This window comes from Trachemys scripta, chromosome 5, assembly GCF_013100865.1.
Source record: "Trachemys scripta elegans isolate TJP31775 chromosome 5, CAS_Tse_1.0, whole genome shotgun sequence".
Taxonomy (NCBI): Eukaryota; Metazoa; Chordata; order Testudines; family Emydidae; genus Trachemys; species Trachemys scripta.
In genome coordinates, this window is record NC_048302.1 from 36325610 (window position 1) to 36348182 (window position 22573).

Consider the following 22573-nt stretch of genomic DNA (forward strand, 5'->3'; position numbering starts at 1 on the left):
CATCACCCTGGTTTATTACCTCTTTTAGCCTAACCTAGGCCTTGGCTACACTTACCCGCTAGTTCGACGGCTGGAAATCGAACTTCTGGGTTCGACTTATCGCGTCTAGTCTGGACGCGATAAGTCGAACCCGGAAGTGCTCGCCGTCGACTGCGGTACTCCAGCTCGCCGAGAGGAGTACCGCGGAGTCGACGGGGGAGCCTGCCTGCCGCGTGTGGACCAAGGTAAGTTCGAACTAATTCGAACTAAGGTACTTCGAACTTCAGCTACGTTATTCACGTAGCTGAAGTTGCGTACCTTAGTTCGAATTAGGGGGGTAGTGTAGACCAAGCCCTAGAGACTCTCAACACTTCAGTCTCCTAAGTCCATCTCCACCTCAGTCCAGGTGTATACATTATTAATATATAAGGCAACACCTCCTCCCTTTTCCCCGTCTATCCTTCGTGAGCAAGCTGTACCCATCCACACCAACATTCCAATCGTGTATTATCCCACCAAGTTTCGATGATGCCAACAATGTCATAGTTGTATTTATTTATTAGCACTTCCAGTTCTTCCTGCTTATTACCCATACTTTTCACATTTGTATATAGGCATCTAAGATATTGATTTGATCTTGCCTCCCAGTTTTGCCCTGACCCTACTTTCTCTCTTCCATTATATCCCACACTCCCTCCTATTTCTGACCCATTCCCTGGTCTCCATGTTCTCCACTTATCTGTGGGCTTTGCTCACCTGTCCCCGTCAAACCTAGTTTAAAGCCCTCCTCACTAGGTTAGCCAGTCTGTTTCCAAATATGGTCTTTCCCCTCCTCGAAACATGAATGCCATCTCTGCCTAGAATAGCATCCTGTGGGCAAGGAAGCCAAAGCCCTCCTGGTGACCATCTTCGCAGCCAGGCATTCACCTCCACAATGCACCTGTCTCTGCCCAGTCCCCTACCTTTGAAAGGAAGGATTGAAGAGAATACCACCTGCACTCCAAACTCCTTCACTTGTACTCCCAGAGCCCTGTAGTCACTCTTGATCTGCTCAGTGTCCCACCTCGCAGTATCATTTGTGTTCACATGGATGAGTAGCATGGGGTAGTAGTCAGAGGGCTGGATAATCCTCGACAATGCCTCCGTAATGTCTCGGATACGGGCCCCCAGCAGGCAGCATACCTCCTGAGATGAAATGTCAGGGCAACAGATGGGTGCCTCCGTCCCCCTCAGCAGAGAGTCTCCAACCACCAATACCCTATGTTTCCTATTTGCAGTGGCAGCAGACCTCCCAGCCTTAGGGGTACAAGGCTTCTCCTCCTCTGCTATAGGGGGTGATTCCTTCTCTCCTGTATCAAGAAGAGCATAGCAGTCTTTATAGACCAATAGTCCTTGAAAAAAACAAAATATTCCATAATATTTCCAACGATTCCCCATCCTACATGTACCCTAACTCTCCTTTAAATCCAGAAAAAAAACAGATGGGGCATACAATGCAATTTGTTCAGTATTGTTAGAAGCTGTATATGCAATCTTTATTTGAAGTTAACATAAGTGTCCAAAATATGAGTTACTACGATATAGAATAACACCTACATTCAGCCCCTTATGCTTGCTTTGAAGTGAATTGCACAGACAATATTTCAGTGACTTAAACTAATGAACCAAGAAATTGGATACAATCAAAACATCACGCTTACCAGAAGATCATGTCATAGATTAAGGACTGGACTGCGGCAGGGCGGAGAGGCACCAGGCCTCAGTAATGGAACATGATCTCTCCCCAGCACACAGGGGGAATGTGTACAATGTGTCATCATCACCAGGAGAAGGTATGGAGATTGGCTCGCTCTATGTTGCTGCATCCTTCTTCCCAAATCCCTTCTGAATGTTTTCCAGCTATGAAGGAGTTATGAGGGTCAGTCCCACAGACACTGAAATTGTTCATGTTCCTTGTACAGAGGATGGAAAGAATATGTGGGGGAATAATTCCTTGCTTCTTCCCTCTGTTCACCCACCCGTGGGCCAAGGCCAATCTAGCCCTAAATGTATGATCTTGAAGCCTTTACCTAAGCAGGAATATTTAAACCAATAGTGATACTCCCATAAACAAGAACTGCAGGACTGGGCTCTTTAAAAGAAAATCTAATTCCTGGATGCAAAGCAAAAATATAGAAGGAAAAAAACAGTGGATTAATTCAGGGAAACTTTCAACATAAAAGAAACAAGATTAAAAACTTTTTTTTAAAAGTATGAGCTAATTAGAATGCTAATGGATTAATTTAACTAAAGAACAGCTGTTTGTACATGTCTCTCTGATGAGATCTAATGTGAAGACTTTGTGTTGGTTAACTTTGAAGTTGTAGATTTTTATCTAAGTAGTTGTATGTACATATCCCAATAGGGATTGTACATATCCTAATAAGAGAGACACCCTTGGGCCCATTGTACCCACTCTTCTTAGTTTCCTCATTTCCATTTGACTTGTACTTAGTGACACTGCATTCTTATTGCTTTGTTGCAAGATTCTCCACTGTGCACATTTTCCCTCCATACTGAATGTTTTAAGCACTTTAAATGGTCTATATTGTAATCTGTTTTCTCCACAAACTAAGAAGGTTGGGATTTTTCCCCTCCCTCTACTTTATTTTACGAGACAGCCAATTAGTAGTGATAACTCTGAAAAGCCTGGCAGAAATTTATCAATCAGTTTTGTGTCTGTGGCTTGCATATTACAAATGAGTGTAAATATTCTAATCTGTCACTGGTCTGAATTTAAAAAAAAATAAACTGTATGTTCTGGTATATGTCAGTCTGGTTTAATGCTTATACTTCCTTGGATTTGAGGGACTTTATAATTGCTAAATCGTCTTCCTGGCCAGGATACTACAGCACATTTCTCTTTAGCAGATAGCATATCTTTAATTCCTTGATCTAAGAGGACTCATTATTCAACATTTATCTTTGTTTATCCGATAGTTAGCCATTTTCACTCTATTAATCCAGATACTTAAATGATCTAAATCTTTCTGCATGCCTTCTTCTTCTGGTTTGCTATCCTCATTTACTATTGTCTTCAAACTGAAATATCTTGCCTTCTAGCACCATCTTCCATATCAGCTATAAACAATAAAAAAATAGTATTCTAACATCAATCCTTATAATACCAGTCTGTGTATTTTTCCCATTAAGAACATTTTCTAGTTATCTGGCTGCCTTTTGTTCTCTATCTCTTCCTGATTCTCACTTTCTGCCTTTTACTTTTGCATAGTTAGCATTAATATATTAATGAACCTGTTGTCTCTTTAGTGGGCATTGTGTTAACTCCCACTGCAACATCCAGCTAGCAGAGGGCTGAAGACCATAATGCCTCCAGCCAAGGTCAGGAGGGAGACAAAGGCTGCAGTTGAGTAGGATGTGGAGGCAGAAGCATGGAATCTGGCTGTGGAGAGAAGCCCAAGCAACTTGGAGGTAGGACTGAAGGGCTGAGAGCCAGGCTGGGAAGCAGCTGGTTGCTGGCAAAGGTGGCCAGTAGTAGCTGCGACTGGTGGACAGCCAGCGGTGGCCCGTAATAGGGGAGCTGTATGGATGGGCCTGAACAACACTGCAGGTTATGGACAAAGGGCTGCAGGCCAATGTATTGTTGCCTCCGGGAAAGGGGTGTCTTAAAGTGAGAATCCCAGGCACTAACTGAGGATCCCCACCTCCAGACCCCTGTACTGGATTGTGATACTATATATAGGTGCTACTAAAATAGTAACATAAATTACAGTAATTAATAATGCAGGTACTCATAATCAAGGAATGCTGTGAGATTATTTCTGTTTTTAAAACTGTTCATTAAAACTCATTTGTACCACATTGGACTCTGTTGCTTTCTCAACACTAGAAGTGTATAGGATTAAGCTCAATATATTGTTAATGAGACAGGGAATATTTTTAGTGAAGCCTTTGTGCATATTAGATTAATATACTTTTAAAGTGTATTAAGCTAAACAGCCTGATGGCATTCTTAGTGCAGTCAGAGCATCCACACAGGATGTTAGGGTAAAGTAGCTAGCATGCTTTAAATCCACACTCTAGCATACTACGCACTAACTTCCCTGCACATCTACCAATGTGATATATGCCATCATGTGCCAGCAATGCCCCTCTGCCTTGTACATTGGCCAAACCGGACAGTCTCTACACAAAAGAATAAATGGACACAAATCAGACGTCAAGAATTATAACATTCAAAAACCAGTCGGAGAACACTTCTACCTCCCAGGTCACTCAATTACCGACCTCAAAGTCACAATACTCCAAAAAAAAAAAAACTTCAAAAATAGACTCCAATGAGAAACTGCAGAATTGGAGTTAATTTGCAAACTGGACACCATTAAATTAGGCTTGAATAAAGACTGGGAGTTGATGGGTCATTACACAAAGTAAAACCTATTTCCCCAGGCTACTTTTTCCCCCCTACTGTTACTCACGCCTTCTTGTCAACTGTTGGAAATGGGCCATCCTGATTATCACTACAAAAGTTTTTTTCTCCTGCTGATAATAACCCACCTTAATTGATTAATCTCATTATAGTTAGTATGGCAACATCCATTTTTTCATGTTCTCTGTGTATATATATCTTCCTACTGTATTTTCCACTGCATGCAGACAATGAAGTGGGTTTTAGCCCACAAAAACTTATGCTCAAATAAATGTGTTAGTCTCTAAGGTGCCACAAGTACTCCTAGTCTTTTTGCTGATACAGACTAACACAGCTACCACTCTGAAACCTAATTTCCCTGGGTAGGCCAGCTGTAAATTGCCTGTTGTGTACTGAAGAATCACACAGCACCTACCTGGAATTCCGTAGCCAATCCTTAACTTTTATTTAAAAACACAGAAGCTCCAAGGTTTGATTAGATAAAAAGCAACAGTCTAACCAGCTTGTTGTTCAGCAAGAATATCTCCAGTTTTTGACAGAGGCAGAGAAGAATATTACGTGCAAAAATGTACATATTTTTTCCATTTTAGACATGAATACAAAGCACAAATTATGTTTGAACTAACTCATCTGTAACCCACTCAGACATAGTTAGCCCTTTGGGGGCAGATTACAATACTGTGCAGAGCACATATCTAACAGTGTTCATATCACAGAAAACCCTTTCTAGAAATAGCCTATAGATAATATTTTGGACCATTTGTGGAGAGTTGGGGATCCCTCACACCTCCTGCTGACCCCACTGTCAGTCATTTATGCTGTCCTTTCCCCCCCAGTTCATAGCACATGTGGGGTTCCCTGAGTCAAATAAACAGACACAAAAAAGATCCTCTCTCCTCTCTTTCCCTTATGAGACAGGGGAATCAGAAGGAAACAGAGAAAGGAAAAGATGGCCTGTCTCCGAGGCAGTCTTTCTGGAATCAGCTGAATGAGCTTGCTCTATCAGGGTCTTAGTGAGGTCTACTTCCAGCCCCTCCTTTGGGGACATATTGTCTCCTTCTCAGCTGACTTATCTCTGTTGTCAGCAGTCTCTGAGGTGGAGCAGCCCTCCTCCTTTTGTTGTTGTTGTTGTGCTTGCTTACCGCTTCCCTGCACACGGCAGATTTTCACTTTTTAAGCTCCTCCACCTCTAGGCAGAACAAGGTTTGCAGGTATACCTTGTTAACAGGCCCAGACGGGCACGTTAGTTTCTTCTCCACCACAGTGAGGACATGTCCCTTCACACCATCCCACAGAATTTGATATCAATTCTGCTGGAGAATGCCATAGGATATAGCATAAAAATATGATATCTTACTGAGCAGCAAGAATGATCTTAAGTTCCTAATAAAGCATTTATCTTATGTACAGAAACAAGGTAACAAAACTTCTTCTATTTCCTAGCTGTAGCCTACAACTGAGGCTGTCCTGGTCTCCTTTTTATTTATCCAGCATGCAGTGCTTCTCAGAAAAATAAATGGACTCAATAAAGAATGGCAGACTTACTCTGCGGCACAAAAAATGCCTATAGACAAGACAACCAAATATTACAGGTGAAAAATAAAATACAGAACAGCTAAAAAGCAGTTCAGTTTACGTACCCATAACAAGACATTCATTTTGCTTCACCGAAAACAATTTTCTGGAACAGGCTCTGTGCTTGTTGACTCTGAACAAATTGAGCAAGGAAATAGCTCTTTTTTGTATTTTTAAACATCTAATTGATTCTGTGGTTCCTAGTCAATATAATGGTAATTGGAATCATCATGACTAATGGTCAAGTCATTTTACAGGCCTTTTCTATTTGCATAAACCTCTCATCTCCCTTCTCACCCTCTCTTCCCCCCCCAACCACAATATTTTCCCTACTTATATCCAAATTAACTATGATGTGCTAGACCAGCTCCGCATTCAGTATATTATTTGTTTCCATACCTCCACTACTACTGAGACTGTTTTTCATTGTACTATATCTATGTCCTCATATTTTAATATTGTAGTTTATATCCTTAATCTTAGTGGGACTTCCATAATCTTGTTTCTTCATAATTATTATTATTATTATTAGGACTCCCACTCATCTGCTTGGTAGTGAAAAAAAAAATCCTTAGTTTTTGTTTTACCAAGGATGTTGTTGAACCCGCTATGAAACCATTGTTTCAACTATATCTTTCTCAAGCATCTGTGTGCCTTTGTAATTTAATAATTACCTTTAACAACTTTGTGTTTTGTGTACATTTCAGTCTTGGCTGTGTATACTTTAATGGCCATCTACTGAACCATTTTTTTTTTTCTAAGTCACATGTGGGCAAGATTTTCAAAAATAACTAGTGATTTTGGGTGCCAAACTTGAGACACCTGGGCTTGGTTTTCAGAGGATGGATGCTCAGTACTTTCAGACAATCAGGACCTTTTAAGATATATCAGCTTGGACCCAAAAATAGTATCATGGGCTAGATTCACTCAGCATTGAAACACCTAATTTCTAGGCACTGTACCACCTCGTGGAATCCACAGCCTTGAGTTAGGTTGCTAGGCTCATGATACAATGCATGGGGAGAATTAGGTGCCCTCTCCGGGTAGAGAGGCACCTTACCGTTTCTTGAAAGAACAATGCAGGTACCTGCCTAACTCAAAATGGCTGAGGAGGATGACAATGACAACTCCTCCCTGATAACCTTTAGCCCAGTGGTTAGAACATTATGGAGATATACCTATCTCATAGAACAGGAAGAGACCTTGAAGGTCATCGAGTCCAGTCCCCTGCCTTTACTAGCAGGACCCTGACAGTTTTTTTGTTTTTGTTTTTCCCGGATCGCAAAATGGCCCCCTCAAGGATTGAACTCACAACCCTGGGTTTAGCGGGCCAATGCTCAAACCACCCTGGTCTAATTTCCCCCTCTGCCTATTGAGGAGAAAAAATTTGAACTGGGGTTTTCCACCTCCCAGGTGAGTGCCCTAACCAATGGACTATGGGATATTTTAATGTGGGGCTCTCTCAATCTGTTCTGTTGAGGCCATTCCACTTTGAATAAATAAATAATTAAATGTGCATTAAAGCAGAGAGAGTGAGAATGATTTTATAGTCCTGTTGGAGATGAGTTCAAATCCCTGCTTCCCATCAGCCAGAGGGGGGAACACATACTCAGGATGTAGGAAGACACAGTGAGTGCTCCAACCACTGGGCTAAAAGTTATAAGGTGGAATGGGTACCACCAACACTTCGTCCTTCAGCATTGGTGGCATTTTGTATGGAGCCCAGTCAGTTAGGTGGTCTCAGTAGATTGGCTACTGGATTGGACCCTATAGGCAAAATGGGCAGGGCAACACCTAGTTTGAGGATCCTGCCTGGGCTTAGTCTTAGGCCTGGGTGTGAGGACTGTGTGCATGTCCAGTTGCAGATTTTTAGGTAACTAATTTTCCACTGATGAAATCCCTTAGGAGGCTTGGGAAGGTTAGGCGACACATGAGTGGGGCTTTTGAGGATTTAAATTTTGAACGTATATGCCTAAAGTGGCAAAACACACCTAACTCCCTCTGTAGATCTAGCTCCAAAATCACTAGTCACTTCTGAAAATCTTGGCTATAATACCAAGTGTTAAACTCTGCCCTATTCAGAAATTGACTGTATCTCATCTTTTGCAGCTATCCATAAAAATATACAAGTTCATCCTAAGATTTCTGAGATTGTCATACTGACCACAGAACCAGTAACTATAGTTTGTGTTTATGTTTCCTTGCCTTCAAGCTTGTACCTGTAAAGCAATTGTGATTCAAGCTGTGTTACTGTTAAATATGTCATTAATAATTTCAGTAAGACATTATATCTTACCAATACAGACTGTAAACATTTTATGTCATTAGGTAATGCACTGAGGCTTTTTTACACCATAACAGCTTTATTTATCTACTGTGTTTTGCATAATTAGCTGCTAATGAGCCTCTAACTTTCACTGCTGTAAGGTCTAGATATCCATTCCCCTTTCAATGAATTCATTTTTGCTGTCTCATTAATGCACTAAAAAAACTGAAAATTGTATTTTAATTAAAGGCTAAACTACCTCTAGCTGGAGTCATTAAATAGGCTGATAAGCTCCAAGGAAAATACAAGAACTTTCTTTGTCTGTCAAGGGGAGAACATGAAAACTAAAATGGCCCACTCTCATATGGTGAAAGAAAGGATGGTATATTATTATTCTCCTTTGTTTTTCCTTCTTAAATTATTTATTTTGCATCTGCCTTGCAGCCTGGAAAGGAACAGCCATGAGAAGAGTGCTTTTTTCCAAGAAGTTTTTAAAATTGCTTTTGTATCTATTGAAATAATTTCATTCAATGCCTTCCACTTATAAGAACACATTTGGCAGCAATGAGAAAATGTCCTTTTATCCAGGAAGTGCCAAAGAAACATCTCCAACTTCAGACTCCTTAAACTTCTCTTTGTCTTCAGCAGTGTTGACAACCCCAAGAGTTAAGAAATTGGGGGATGCCCAAAAATCATGAGATTAGCTTAAAATCATAAGATTTTTAAAAATAATAGAGTTTGGGTCTTATTTGCCTTCTGTTTTTTGAGACTTTAGGATTCACATTTCCCAGCCTTTCTTCACAACCAAGAGGGCTAGAAGCATACTTTAGATCAGGGTTCGGCAACCTTTCAGAAGTGGTGTGCCGAGTCTTCATTTATTCACTCTAATTTAAGGTTTTGCGTGCCAGTAATACATTTTAACATTTTTAGAAGGTCTCTTTCTATAAGTCTATAATATATAACAAAAACTATTCTTGTATGTAAAGTAAATAAGGTTTTTAAAATGTTTAAGAAGCTTAATTTAAAATTAAATTAAAATGCAGAGCCCCCCCGGACAGGTAGCCAGGACCCGGGAAGTGTGAGTGCCACTGAAAATCAGCTTGTGTACCGCCTTTGGCACACATGCCATAGGTTGCCTACCCCTGCTTTAGATGATTCACAGGGGTTTTTTTTAATACATAACTTCAAGACACACGCAATAAAATCATAAATTGGCAGGACTGCCCCAGTTCCTGATCTCTGCAAACTCTTTAAGAAATTAATCATGTTACGCACTTAATTTTATAAATTTGTGGTCTAGAGAGAGATGAGAGAGCAAGCTGTTTTGCAACACATACAGAAGAAGTACAAGACTTCTACCTTAGGTTTTACATGAAAAAGATAAAGAATAGTTTTTGCATTGTTATCTATGGGGAAAAATGATTACTTTGGCTGACTTACTTTAAAACTAAGTCTCATAATAGGATAGTCACTAAAAGGAAGTGAGAAACTGACCATGAAGCCAAAATAAATAATGCATTTAAACAATCAAAACAAAACATACCAACAATAAATATTATTTAATATCAAATGTGCTTTTCACAGGTGAAATAATCTATTTGTTTAGGGCTTGTCTACATAGTAATCCCACTAATGCAGTCTACAGGCATGTGATTTCTAGCACACTAATGTGTTATGCACTAACTGGTCCATGTAGATCTTGCTGTTGCATGCTACAGATTCCCTACTGCTCTTTAATGTACTGTGCACTACATTAAAACACAAGGGACCTTTAGTGCACACCAGCAGAGTCTAAATGGACCAATTAACACAGACTACTTTGCACTTTAGAAGTTGCACCCCCACAATGTACATTGTCACACCGTGTAGCACTTACTTTACTTCAACCCCTGCTAACATGATTTGGGACCTGCCCTTTTGAGAGATCAGCTCTCTCTCTCTCCCTCTTGCTATGCTGTAGGAGCTGTAATCAGCATAGCACCCAAGCGAGACTCCTCCCCACAGACTTTAAAAGAAAAGAAGATGGCTCTTTTGTAAGGTTTCCTAGATTTTACTTACCTTTTTTCCAAAATGACCCACATCTTTTGCTTTCAGGACACTCTCCATGGCCCATTTCTTTTGCCTGAGATGTATGATTGATGAGATGTATCATGATCAGTGGAACTGGAATCAGAAGGCCCAAGTTCCCTGGAGGGACTGTTATTAAGGGAATGCTAGTGGAACAGGGATTTAGGCTGGAAGCAATTCAGCCACAGGGACAGAGAAGTCCACAGGGTTTAATAAAGTTCCACTTTCATAGTTTCATTGACTCCAAGGCCAGAAGGGTCATTACGATCATCTAATCTTATCTCCTGTATAACACAGACCATAAAACTTGCTCCAAAACAATTCCTAGAGCAGATCGTTTAGAAAAAAAAATCCAATCTTGATTTAAAAAATTGCCAGTGATTGAGAATCCACCATGACCCTTGATAACCTTACTTCCTGTCTGAATTTGTCTAACTTCAACTTCCAGCCATTGGATCACTGAAGAGCCCATTATTAAATATTTGTTTCCCATATGGGTATGTGTAGATTTTAATCAAGTCGCCCCTTAACCTTCTCTTTGTTAAACTAAATAGATTGATCTTAACTATAAGGTATGTGTTCTAATCCTTCAGTCATTCTCATGGCTCTTCTCTGAATCATCTTGAATTGTGGACACTAGAACTGGAAACAGTGTTCCAGCAATTGTCACACCTGGGCCAAAAACAGAGGTAAAGATAATCTCTCAACTCCTACTCAATATTATCCTATTTATGTATCTCAGGAGTCCAGTAGCTTTCCTGTCAACAGTGTTCCACTGGGAGCTCATGGTCAACTGATTATTCAGCCCAACTCCCAAATCTTTTTCAGAGTCACTGCTTCCTAGAATAAAGTCCCCCACCATGTAAGTGTGGCCTACACTCTTTGATTCTAGTTGTACATATTTACACATTAGCCATATTAAAACATATATTGTTTGCTGAGCCCTGTTTAAAGAAGTAATCCAGATTGCTCTGTATTAATGACCTGTCCTCTTCATTATTTACCAGTTCCACAGTTTGTGTCATCTACAAACAATATCAGTGATGATTTTATGTTAAATAGCATAGGGCCAAGAACTGATCCCTGAAGGACCCAGAAGAACCACCTCTAATTGATGAGGATTCCCATTTACAATTACATTTTGGGACCTATCAATTAGCCATCTTTTAATCCACTTGTGCAACTTAATCTGCTTTCAGATTCACTCTTCCGAAATTAAACATGGTGACAGCGTCTGAGCGGGTGAGTCCTCTGCTGTGCAGCAGCTGGCTGAGTGAGCCACAGAACTTTGTCTAAGCCACCTGGAGCCCTGGACTCTGCAGACACAAATCTAGTCCCATAGTGGAGCCAATGGAAAGAGGAATTCCAGCTATGCACAGGCCATGCAGGAAGAATACCACAGCAGGAAAGTATTTTACGTTTTTGTGGAACAAGGCAGACAGATCTGCACCAGTCTGACACTCAGCACTGCTTGAAGCCACACGTATTCCTAGGAGCTGTGGGGACCTATCATTTCTCAAAGCAGAATGAAACTGTGGAACAACAACATTTTTTCACTATATCCCAATCTGAAGGGGCGGAATTGGATTCGTATGTTACTGCCTTATGCACAGTGACTGCTACACGACTATGTTGCATCCAACTGCTCCTTTGATATTTTTATTCCCCTTCAGACAGTTTTATTTTAAATGTGAATAGCAATTCTATTTTTTTTCTATTTTATGAGAACTAAATGCAAGATCCCAAACATTAACTAGAAGTGTGTAGTGTATGAAGCTAAACAGCCTGATGGCATTCTTAGTGCACAATAAGTGTGTCCACACGGGGAGTTAGTACATAGTAGCTAGTGTGCTTTAAATCTACACTCTAGCATACTGCTCCTGAGACAGCAGCAAAGGAGAAATGGGGGAAGGGAGGGAATCCATTCCCTTAGTGAGATGCACTAACTGCGGGAGACAGCATGAACAGGTCAAGGAGAAGCGCCCCACATTAGGACGGCATTGCAAGGAATGTAGCAAGTTGAGACATTTTAGAAGTTTGTGCAAGAGCAGAGGAAGGTCTCAGAAAGATTCAATCAGACTTGTACTAGAGGGGGAGGACACATCAGACAGAATCAATGACATCATGACTCTCTCCTTGTGCTGGAGAGTATATCAGAATCAGGCTGTCAGGCCAGAAAAACAACAAGGGACAATACTGACCTCTGTGCATGCAACAATGTTAATATACCTATGCCATTTCAGCTGAATAGTGGGGACTTCTGCAAAGGGATTCCTCAGGGTGGAAGGTAAACACCATGGACACTCAGCCATATCTACACTTGCCGGGGATCAACACTGCTGCGATTGATGCAGTGGGAGTCGATTTAGCAAGTCTATCTAAATTTTTAGGCACCTATATACATTTAAAAATATGACCCATAATTACACATTAAAACCTGTGTAAATCAGTCAATGTACTTCTCTTTTTCACCTTGGCTGATGCTACTAGATTTTTAGAGATATATGTATTTATGGCTTTAAAAAAAATCTGAAATGTATCATTATAAAATGCTGCAATCACTTGAAATACATATCTAAACCTCCCTTCACATTCATTTTTAGATAGACTTTTTCCATGTTTCTGGTTGGGTTAAACCTCTTTGAAACAGGGATAGAACCACCACCTTTCATTTAAAATAGTTGTAAGAAGCCATTAAGCTCCTTTACATAACTAGATAGCTGAAATAATAGGAACCTTCACCCCAGAACCTGGACACCTTACCTCCCAAAACAATGGCCTATGAATCATAGAATCATAGAATATCAGGGTTGGAAGGGACCTCAAGAGGTCATCTAGTCCAACCCCCTGCTCAAAGCAGGACCAATTCACAACTAAATCATCCCAGCCAGGGCTTTGTCAAGCCGTGCCTTAAAAACCTCCAAGGAAGGAGACTCCACCACCTCCCTAGGTAACCCATTCCAGTGCTTCACCACCCTCCTAGTGAAATAGTGTTTCCTAATATCCAACCTGGATGGGTGAAGGGGTTTTGCTGTCTACTGTCCTGCAAAGGTTTGTGTGTCTGTGAGAGAAATGTCAGGAAGACCAGAGAAGCTGAGAAAGAATGCAGCATGGAGGCACCAGACACAGCCTGAATAAGTGCTGGAACACAGACACCAGCTTCTAATTTTCCCCAGGGGTGCTCAACCCCCACTCAGCCCCAGGCCCCATCCCCACTCTACCCCTTCCCCCACCCCCAAGGACTCACCCCCACCCTGCCTCTTCCTAGCCCTGCTCCACCCTCGCCCTACCTCATTCCGCCCCCTGACCTGAGTGTGCCCCATCCCTGCTCCTCCTCCACCCTCCCAGCACCTCCTGCATATCGCTGAACTACTGTTCTGCAGTGCTCAGGAGGTGCTGGGAGGGTGGGGGAGAAGTTGATCAGCGGGGGCTGCCAGTGGGCAGGAGTGGGGGAAGGGAGACGAGCTTGGCTGCTGGTGGGTGCTAAGCACCCACTAATTTTTCTCAGAGTCGGCGCCTATTTTCAGGAGCAGGCAGGAGCGGTGCCAGGGTTTTTGGCGCCCTAGGCAGGGGTCCTTCTGCGCTCCCAGTCATCGTCGGCAATTCTGCAGTGGGGGGTCCTTCCGCGCTCCCGGTCTTCGGGGCACTTTGGCGGCAGATCCCGGAGCGAGTGAAGGACCCACCACAGAATTGCTGCCGAAGACCCGGAGCGCAGAAGGACCCCCCGCTGCCGAATTGCCGCCAAGGGTGGCAAAATGCCATCCCCCCAAATCCTGGTGCCCTAGGCGACCGCCTAGGTCGCCTAAATGGAAGCGCCAGCCCTGGGAGCAGGGCCCAGAGAAAAGCCTAGAAACACAACTTTTAGGGCCGAGTGCTGTCTAAAAATGGCTTGGAGCTTGGAGCAAAGAAACTGTCGCCTGCTGTTTGATTCCTCTTGTGTTCAGGGAAACAGCGTCTTGTACATTTTTTGTAAATTAAAGGATTGCATCAGAGATACCCAACTCCATCATTAACTTCCCTAACAGAAACAACCTGCAAGACTCCAATCTGGCCAAAGGGATGCCACTGTGTTGTAAAGCAGGTCTGAAAATTAGCACAAAAATCCATTTGTTAAAAGTGACAGTGAATAAGTATAAGTCTGAATACAGAATTTAAGGAAGTAAAACTTATCTGAGCAATGTCTAAAGTGCCAGTAAAAAAAATTAAAATAGATAGCTGCATATTGTATTTGAAAGATGAAAATTTATTTACAGTTTCTGGAAATTCTTAATAGAAATATCTAAGGAAAACACCAAAGAGCAGTTCTTCACACACAAAAATCTCTTTTGGACAACGTCATGTCTTCCTTTACAAACACAGACTTCTGGACTTTCCAGCTCTACCTCACTCCTTGGCATAAATTGAGATCGACCCAATCCAGTGGTGATTCTGTAATATTGAAAAGTGTAATATACTACACCCCTAAATGTCAACATGAATTCTGTTCCTGACCTTTGATTCAGGTACTTCATCCTGATCTACTTAATGTGCAAAGTGCCTTAAATCTCTCATGAAAGCTTTTCCTAATATTAAATTAAGTGACGATATCTCAAATGCTTAGCAGCTGATTTTCCCTAAAGATGAAAATCCAAAGTAAGCCAACTTAATTAAGAATTAATTCCCTTTAAACCACAGCCTGAATTGTTCATTTCTACTTCAGTCCCTGATCAATTATTTGTGGCATGAAATTATCTACCAGACATGGGTGCAAATTAATTAAAATGACAAAAAGTAATTTCACATATCTTGTCAGATTCCATCCTGTTTTTTTTTTAATGTCTACGTGTTAATAAAATGTGTTAGCCTCTTTATAAGGCTATCTGTTATGACTTCTCTATTTCTCTACATAGACCAATATTACCAACTTCTTTATTGTAGCACAATCTATTTCTCACTACCAGGCTCCAAAGGGTGAGGTTTTAAAGGGTATCCTATGGAAACTCCTTCCACAGGAGGCTGTTTAGCTAGCTGCTGAGCAGGTGCAGAGAACCTTATGGGATTCAACAACAACTCGGTTAAAAAAAAAAAATCTCCAATCAAGCAATCTGATTGCCCTTGAACAAAAAGAAGGAACTTCTTCAACCAACTACTGGTTGTTTTCATTTTGGAAAACTCACATAGTATTTTGGCAGCTGAATACACCAGGAAAGCTAGCAAACCATCTTGGAAAATATTCACCACAGAAGGCTCTGGAACTAAACTTCGAGCTCCACAAGTAGGAGTAGGGAAAGATCACAACAGTGATATGCTGCTAGTATTTTAACAAATGTTTTCCTCCTTAGCTTGTTACAAAACAATGTAATCAGATGCATTTACTTGTAGAGGAGAGGAGAACCAAGAAAGGAGGCAATATTACTGGGCAAACAAGCATATGAAGCTGCTCTTTTTACTGAGAGTGCTTTTGCTGAAAAACATGCTGAAAAAACTGACAATATGGCAGAGCATTCAACATATGTAACTTAAAAAAAAGGAAAAGACCTTTTAGGAGGATCTGGGGCTTTTCTCCTCCAGCAATGTTTTTTTAAAGTTTCTACCATCTGGCACAATCTGGTCCACTATAAAGGCAACAAAACTGTTTTTTTGGATGGGAGGGGGAGAATATTTTTCTCCCTGTGTATATTTATAATCTCCAGGATAATTTAACAGCCCACAGAGTAGGGTCAATCACATCACAGGCAAGAAAAACATCCCAAACTTCTCTTCAGCATGGTGGCAGATTTTTAACAAGCGATCTATGGAAACCCAAAGAGACCCTTTCATGATTTTTCCATTCTTGAGTGGCTCTCTCTGATGAACATATGCATCTAGTAACTAGTAATGAGAAACTACAGCACAGTCAAGATATTAGGGCATGAGTCATACAGGTTTGAAGAAAAGGGCCACGATTTTCAAAAGCCGGAGCCTTAAGCTAGGCACCTAAATCCATATTTAAGCAGCTAAAAATGACATTTTTAAAAGTGCGTAAATTATTTAGTAGCACAAGTCCTATTGAAGTCAATGTGTGCTCCTAAATCACTTAAGCATTTTTGATAATCCTGTCTTTAGATGCTTGAATATAGACTTAGGCTCCTAATTTTAGGATCCTAGTCTTGAACATTTAGACTGTTATCTGTAATTTTTGCAGCTCATACGAATGCAGAGCTTATGTATAAATTGAGTTTTTAGGACTAGATCATCAGTCTGGGAGCCCTAGCGAATTCAGCATTTAGACAACCTGGCCATCGGTGCTATAGTGTAACCAGTGCTAGTGCACAATGCAGATAAGGCCAAACATGCACACAAACATGGAAGGCTAATTAGAGGAACTCGTGCTTACAAAACAGATAGTAAAAGTATTGATACAGAGAGCCTTTAATATAGTTTTGTTCACATCATTAAATTCATTTTCATAGTTCAAATATTAGATTTTTGCTATACATATCTCTATGTGGTATAGAAACAACACTACTATAAAATAATACTGTTTGAGGAGATATCCAATGCAAAGAATATCTTTACTGAATATGAAAGTTGACATCCTGGACTCCTACTGGAGTTTTGCCATTGACTTCAGTGGAAAATTTCACCCCAGAGGTCCAAACCTAACAAGCGTGGCTCATGACAAGAGATTCTGCTAGGACATGTCACATTCTAAGGCCCCAGGACTGCAAGTTGGACCTTACCCTTGCATGCAGCCTTAATAGAGTCAGAGGCTCTGAAATGGTGTAGGATAAGGTCCTTGGTCCCCAAACCCACATGCAGCAATGAGGTACTCAGTATCAGCAGGCTTATTTTTCTCTGGCAGAGGAAAAACTGATTTGCTGAAAATACTTTATACAATTCTTCAAAAGCTGACACTTCTACTCACCGGAATTGGTTCTGTTGAAATAGCACTGGTCTACAATTTTTGAGAAGTCGTCTGCTTCAGATATAAAATGTGCTATTTATTATGTATTTTGATGTGCTGGATTCAAATATGACAATTAAAACAACTGATTGGCTACTGTTTCTAAGATATTTAAGTTTTTACATTTTATGTCTGTTTATTGTGTAGATAGTACAGTTTTACTCATAAATTGTAAACCTAGGTCTTTTCATGTGTTTATGGTTGCTTTACATGATAATATTTCACCTGTCCTGATTATGTAACACTTTAAAAATCAGCAAAAGGGTTATATAAATAAAATTTATTATGAAACAAAAGCCAAAAAACTATTATGTACATAGTTTAGTCCTATTCAGTGTCTACTCGGAGCTTCTTGGCTTGTCTCTTGTATTCATTAAATGGAGCATCTCTTGTCACTGTCCAGCAATAGTCTGCAAGCATTGATGGGCTCCATTTGCCCTAGGATAGCGTTTCTCCATTGTTGCAATGTCCTGGTGAAATTGCTCGCCGTGCTCGTCGCTCACTGCTCTGCAGTTTGGTGGAAAAAAATCTAGATGAGAGTGCAAAAAATGTATCTTTAGTGACATGTTGCAACCAAGGCTTTTGTATGCCTTGAGGAGGTTTTCCACCAACAACCTGTAGTTGTCTGCCTTGTTGTTTCCGAGAAAATTTATTGCCACTAACTGGAAGGCTTTCCATGCCATCTTTTCCTTGCCACGCAGTGCATGGTCAAATGCATCATCTCGAAGAAGTTCATGAATCTGAGGACCGACAAAGACACCTTCCTTTATCTTAGCTTCACTTAACCTTGGAAATTTTCCATGGAGGTACTTGAAAGCTGCTTCTGTTTTGTCAATGGCCTTGACAAAGTTCTTCATCAGACCCAGCTTGATGTGTAAGGGTGGTAACAAAATCTTCCTTGATTCAACAAATGGTGGATGCTGAACGCTTTTCCTCTCAGGCTCCAATGACTGTCGGAGTGGCCAATCTTTCTTGATGTAGTGGGAATCTCTTGCACGACTATCCCATTCGCAGAGAAAACAGCAGTACTTTATGTATCCAGTCTGCAGACCAAGCAAGAGAGCAACAACCTTCAAAGCGCCACAAAGCTGCCACTGATGTTGGTCATAGTTTATGCACCTCAAAAGTTGTTTCATGTTGTCAAAGGTTTCCTTCAGATGGACTGCATGAGCAACTGGAATTGATGGCAAAACATTGCCATTATGCAGTAAAACAGCTTTAAGACTCGTCTTCGATGAATCAATGAACAGTCTCCACTCATCTGGATTGTGAACCATGTTGAGGGCTGCCATCACACCATCGATGTTGTTGCAGGCTACAAGATCACCTTCCATGAAGAAGAATGGGACAAGATCCTTTTGATGGTCACGGAACATGGAAACCCTAACATCACCTGCCAGGAGATTCCACTGCTGTAGTCTGGAGCCCAACAGCTCTGCCTTACTCTTGGGTAGTTCCAAATCCCGACAAGATCATTCAGTTCACCTTGTGTTATGAGGTGTGGTTCAGAGGAGGAGGATGGGAGAAAATGTGGGTCCTGTGACATTGATGGTTCAGGACCAGAAGTTTCATCCTCTTCCTCTTCCTCGTCTGACTCAAGTGAGAATGATTCTGGTGCATCAGGAACCGTCAGTCCTTCTCCATGGGGTACTGGGCATATAGCTGATGGAATGTTTGGATAATGCACAGTCCACTTTTTCTTCTTTGACACACCTTTCCCAACTGGAGGCACCATGCAGAAGTAACAATTGCTGGTATGATGTGTTGGCTCTCTCCAAATCATTGGCACTGCAAAATGCATAGATTTCCTTTTCCTGTTCAACCACTGGCGAAGATTTGTTGCACAAGTGTTGCAGCATATGCGTGGGGCCCACCTCTTGTCCTGATTTCCAATTTTGCAGCCAAAATAAAGGTGATAGGCTTTCTTATCCATAGTGGTTATACTGCGCTTTTGTGATGCAAAAGTCACTTCACCACAAACATAGTAGAAGTTATCTGCACTGTTCACACAAGTACGAGGCATCTCTGCTCACTTTCGCTTTGCAAAATCAAACACTGACAAATAAGAGAGTACGACACTGTATGATTTCTAGAGCTGATATAGGGCAATTTGTTCAGCAGAGTGATGTAAGCTTCATTATGATTGCATCATCCATGACTTCTAGGAATAACGTGATGCAATTCAGATCATGTATGACGCAATACCAGCTTCAGATTGCATCATTCATTGTTTTGCCTAAAAAGCAAGTACTGTCCAAACCCAGTCAAAGATGTATTTTAGTCATTTCTGGTTTAAATTGAGATCCCTTCCCTTTATAACTCACTTATCCTCCGCCATTCCCAGTCAAGGGTCGTATATACTGACCCAATAGCATATCTTGAAAACTAGAGCCAATCAACAATTTTAAGCATTATTTTCATTCTCAGTTACCCAGAATTAGTAAAGTTTGACTACATTTATTTCAGAAGCATTTTGGCTGTAGAGCAGTGTAGTCAGTGTTTGACCTGCTTTATAATCTTAAAAATAACTATCAATGTTTTTGGCAGTTATCTCCAAAGGACCAAAAAGAGGAAAGACAGATAGGACAAGGCCTTTCTGAAGAGATTTTCTTAATAGCCAGGGCTTGAAAAATGTACCTGACACATGCTAACACAAGGACTTAGTCTACTTCTCAAGGTAGAAAAATAACTGTGCCACTCTGATCTTTTCCAACTCACACTTCTTCCTGTCCCTTGTCACATGATTTGATTCATATTAAGTTTTGGGGAATAAACTTATCACCTAGGAAGGAATCTGCCCACTGTTGAGCACTGCACAAATAACCAGCTGTGTTAATAAAATGGTTTTCAGAAAACAAATTAACAAAGAAGGATGAAGTTGATATTTTTCATGAGTAATTCTTACCCATGTAAGAAATCCCATTGTCACATGATTACTCCTTGAAAAAAGTCCCATTATTTATTGTTTGAGTAAGGATTACTTACATGGGTAAAGGCTGAAGGACTGATTCCTGAGTAATGTTAATTTTGTTAAAATGAACTAATGTGAGAATTTCAAGCTGCATATATATGATCTTAATCTAAATAAAATTGAAAATGTTACCTCATCATTATTTTTAGCAAACTACTGTAAAATGTGCACATCTTTTTACATAAGTGAAGCTGTCATTAGCTTATGAGAACTCGGCACAACAAATGTTCTTATATTTTCACTGATTTTTTTTTTTTAAACCTAATAGCCATGCTTCAATTATATTACCTCTAGGCTCTATGCGATCTTTATATTGAATGAATATCAACCAGAGTACAATGTTTATCTATTTATGCTCAACATTTTTAGTTTATGTAATTTATTAAATGTATGTCACATTAATATGGACAGTTCCAACCTTGCTTTTATTGAAGTCAGAGGGAAAAAATACATTTATTTCAACAGGATTTAAATTGCATAGATTAATGTATTCTGGTTATAGTAAGAATGCAGAATATTGAACATTACAATTTATCAGAAACTTAACTGTATGTACATAAACAGAAAGTAAGTAAAGACGTATGGCTTCTTAAATTCTAGATACAGTTAGGTAAGCAAGGGCCAGATCCTCAGCTGACCTAAATAGACAAATATGCAGCTGAGGAGCTGTGCCTTTGGCATTACTGCTAGAGGTAATCATTGTATGTATAGTTCATAGTTCACAATCACTAACACAATTTATATTTTTGCTTGGCACTATAATTTTTGCAGTAAAATGTAATTACCCTATAAGCCATGGCAATTAAGGTTATACTCTTTAATAAATTCTCTCTCTTACCATCACATCCTTGACATATATCCTCATACCCTCCTTCCCAAAAAAGATGTCATCTATGTTCTCAAGGATGTACTTATCCAAGGACAATGTGAGCTTTTTCCCTGACAGGAAAGAGACGGCATCTATAAAGATCAGCTTGTGCAGCCAAAAGTTCAAGTTGTTGCCAAATACAATTCGCTGAGTCTCAAATCTCAAACAGTAACATTTAAAATAACTCTGGAAATGCCTTGTGGGACTTGTCCCAATGATTTTATTTGTGCTAATAAAGTTGATTAATGTGAAACGGTTAATCTGGAAAATTGTCCAGTCTTTTCCAGCCAGTGGACCCATTACAATTTATGAAGCTTTGGTAATATGAAGTAAAGGAGAATGGTGGTTTACACAACAGTCCTTAAGGCTTAAATTGTTATACAGGTGCAATGGAAAGCCTTTTACTTGGGCACTAAGGAAACTGTCCTCATTGGCTTTATGAAAACCAGCCATGCCAACACTGTAATCCACACACTATCTGTCCAAAATGTCTCAGTGCCATAGATCCATATTTACATATTTTAAAATATTTTCCACAAATAGTGCATATTGCCCCCTTCCTTTACTGATAAGACTTGGAATGTTGCCTTTGCCAGTTGCAGTCTCCATGTTATACTGAAATCTACTGGATTCTAGGATTGCAATAATGTCCTGTCCCAGCTGTGAATACTGGTTGCCCACCAACACCAGGACCACAGGATCAGTTCTAGATCCACCAATGGGTTGATCTCTTTTCATTTCAGGTAGACAGTTAAATAAAAATCTTGATGTTTCCACATTCCATTTTTGGGAAAGTCTTAGAAACTTCTATTTCTTGCATGTATCCATTGCACAAATACTAAACAGAAATAACAATGCTTGCCATACAAAATAAGATCAAAAGACCAATCACTCTTCAAACATGTCTAGGACAGTGATTTCCAACCTGTGGTATGTGGACCCCTACAGTCTGCAGACTGACTAATATTTCCAAAGGGTTCCGCACCTCCATTCGAAAAATTTTAAGGGTCCGTAAATGAAAAATTTTGAAAACCACCGGTCTAGGAAATCTGACCACAGAGTTTATGGTTTAGGACTTTTACCCTGCCTGTCTTGATAATTAACTGTGTTTTGAGGGAGGAAGGACATCTTTTGAAACCAATCCTTAACAGCTCATGTAACCACTGCAGTAAGTAACTGATGTTTGTTAAAGTGAATTTGATATATTATCCATAAGTCCCCATTTTCAGTTAGCTGTATGCTAACTATGCATGGCATAGTACAATCTCTAAACTCACTATATGATGTTGTGATCAGTCTCTCCATTACTATATCAGGTAGAAATTAAACAGATAACTTAGAAGAATCCAGATTTCCAATGGCAATATCTGAAAAGAAAAACAACTGTATTCATATTGCAAATAGATTAAAATAACCAATAAAGTTTGCACACATACTGAAAATCAAGAGTAATGGCTAAGGTACAAAATAGTTAGCTATAATGAGACGAAACA

General features: G+C 40.2%; 1 pseudogene; it reads right to left on the bottom strand.

The window, feature by feature from the left end:
• The window catches only part of LOC117877867, a 53656-nt pseudogene extending 31585 nt beyond the window's left edge, over window positions 1–22071 (bottom strand).
• Window positions 22072–22573: the final 502 nt, after the last annotated feature.